The sequence below is a fragment of the Toxotes jaculatrix genome, chromosome 7 (assembly GCF_017976425.1).
Source record: "Toxotes jaculatrix isolate fToxJac2 chromosome 7, fToxJac2.pri, whole genome shotgun sequence".
Lineage (NCBI taxonomy): Eukaryota > Metazoa > Chordata > Actinopteri > Toxotidae > Toxotes > Toxotes jaculatrix.
The window spans coordinates 2,587,579-2,590,492 of NC_054400.1; positions in this window are offsets into that span (position 1 = coordinate 2,587,579).

Sequence of the window (2,914 nt, forward strand, 5' to 3'; positions counted from 1 at the left end):
TCAAAAAAAATTTTGAAATTTTTTGGCCGATTTTGACGCCTTACTATACTATGACGTTTTTTATGACATTTTGAGGTCAAAAAAAATTTGGACTTTTTTTGCCCGAAAAAAACGCCTTACTATACTATGACGTTTTTTATGACATTTTGAGGTCAAAAAAAATTTTGAAATTTTTTGGCCGATTTTGACGCCTTACTATACTATGACGTTTTTTATGACATTTTGAGGTAAAAAAGAAATTGGACATTTTTTGGCCGATTTTGACGCCTTACTATACTATGACGTTTTTTTATGACATTTTGAGGTCAAAAAAAATTTGGACTTTTTTTGGGCGAAAAAAACGCCTTACTATACTATGACGTTTTTTATGACATTTTGAGGTCAAAAAAATTTTTGAAATTTTTTGGCCGATTTTGACGCCTTACTATACTATGACGTTTTTTATGACATTTTGAGGTAAAAAAAATTTTTGACTTTTTTTGGCATTTTTTGACGCCTTACTATACTATGACGTTTTTTATGACATTTTGAGGTAAAAAAAAAATTTGAAATTTTTTGGCCGATTTTGACGCCTTACTATACTATGACGTTTTTTATGACATTTTGAGGTCAAAAAATTTTTTGACTTTTTTTGGCCGATTTTGACGCCTTACTATACTATGACGTTTTTTATGACATTTTGAGGTCAAAAAAAATTTTGAAATTTTTTGGCCGATTTTGACGCCTTACTATACTATGACGTTTTTTATGACATTTTGAGGTCAAAAAAAATTTGGACTTTTTTGGGGCGAAAAAAACGCCTTACTATACTATGATGTTTTTTATGATATTTTGAGGTCAAAAAAAATTTTGACTTTTTTTGGCCGATTTTGACGCCTTACTATACTATGACGTTTTTTATGACATTTTGAGGTCAAAAAAAATTTTGACTTTTTTTGGCCGATTTTGACGCCTTACTATACTATGACGTTTTTTATGACATTTTGAGGTAAAAAAAAAATTTGAATTTTTTTGTCCGATTGTGACGCCTTACTCTACTATGACGTTTTTTATCACATTTTGAGGTCAAAAAAAATTTGGACTTTTTTTGCCCGAAAAAAACGCCTTACTATACTATGACGTTTTTTATGACATTTTGAGGACAAAAAAATTTTTGACTTTTTTTGGGCGAAAAAAACGCCTTACTATACTATGACGTTTTTTATGACATTTTGAGGTCAAAAAAAATTTGGACATTTTTTGGCCGATTTTGACGCCTTATAATACTATGACGTTTTTTATCACATTTTGAGGTCAAAAAAAATTTGGACTTTTTTTGGCCGATTTTGACGCCTTACTATACTTTGACGTTTTTTAAGACTTTTGGAGGTCGAAAAAAATTTGGACTTTTTTTGCCCGAAAAAAACGCCTTACTATACTATGACGTTTTTTATGACATTTTGAGGTCAAAAAAAATTTGGACTTTTTTGGGGCGAAAAAAACGCCTTACTATACTATGAAGTTTTTTATGACATTTTGAGGTAAAAAAAAATTTGGACTTTTTTTGGCCGATTTTGACGCCTTACTATACTATGACGTTTTTTATGACATTTTGAGGTAAAAAAAATTTTTGACTTTTTTTTGGCATTTTTTGACGCCTTACTATACTATGACGTTTTTTATGACATTTTGAGGTAAAAAAAAATTTTGAAATTTTTTGGCCGATTTTGACGCCTTACTATACTATGACGTTTTTTATGACATTTTGAGGTCAAAAAATTTTTTGACTTTTTTTGGCCGATTTTGACGCCTTACTATACTATGACGTTTTTTATGACATTTTGAGGTCAAAAAAATGTTTGACTTTTTTTTGGCATTTTTTGACGCCTTACTATACTATGACGTTTTTTATGACATTTTGAGGTCGAAAAAATTTTTGACTTTTTTTGCCCGAAAAAAACGCTTTACTATACTATGACGTTTTTTATGACTTTTGGAGGTCAAAAAATTTTTTGACTTTTTTTGGCCGATTTTGACGCCTTACTATACTATGACGTTTTTTATGACATTTTGAGGTTAAAATTTTTTTTACTTTTTTTGGCATTTTTTTGACGCCTTACTATACTATGACGTTTTTTGTGACATTTTGAGGGAAAAAAATTTTTTGAAATTTTTTGTCCGATTTTGACGCCTTACTATACTATGACGTTTTTTTGACATTTTGAGGTCAAAAAAAATTTGGACATTTTTTGGCCGATTTTGACGCCTTACTATACTATGACGTTTTTATGACATTTTGAGGTCAAAAATTTTTTTGACTTTTTTTGGCCGATTTTGACACCTTACTATACTATGACGTTTTTTATGACATTTTGAGGTCAAAAAAAATTTGGACTTTTTTTGGCCGATTTTGACGCCTTACTATACTATGACGTTTTTTATGACATTTTGAGGTCAAAAATTTTTTTGACTTTTTTGGCATTTTTTGACGCCTTACTATACTATGACGTTTTTTATGACATTTTGAGGTTAAAATTTTTTTTTACTTTTTTTGGCATTTTTTGACGCCTTACTATACTATGACGTTTTTTATGACATTTTGAGGTCAAAAAAAATTTTGACTTTTTTTGGCATTTTTTGACGCCTTACTATATACTATGACATTTTTTATGACATTTTGAGGTAAAAAAAAATCTCACATCTATTTTAAGTTATTTACTTGTTTATATGATATTGAACCTTTGACTCTTTGACTCTCTCCTTCACATAGGTTAAATAATGATGCCTGAGTTTGCTCCATTTGCTGAGGTCTGTGAGATGCAGTTGAAAGCTTCAGAAAACGAGTAAGTGTGCCTTTGAGCTTGGCTTGGTTACACGTACTGTTTCAAATGGTAACATAAGTGCAAAAAAAACAACTGAAAAAAAAGTCACTTGA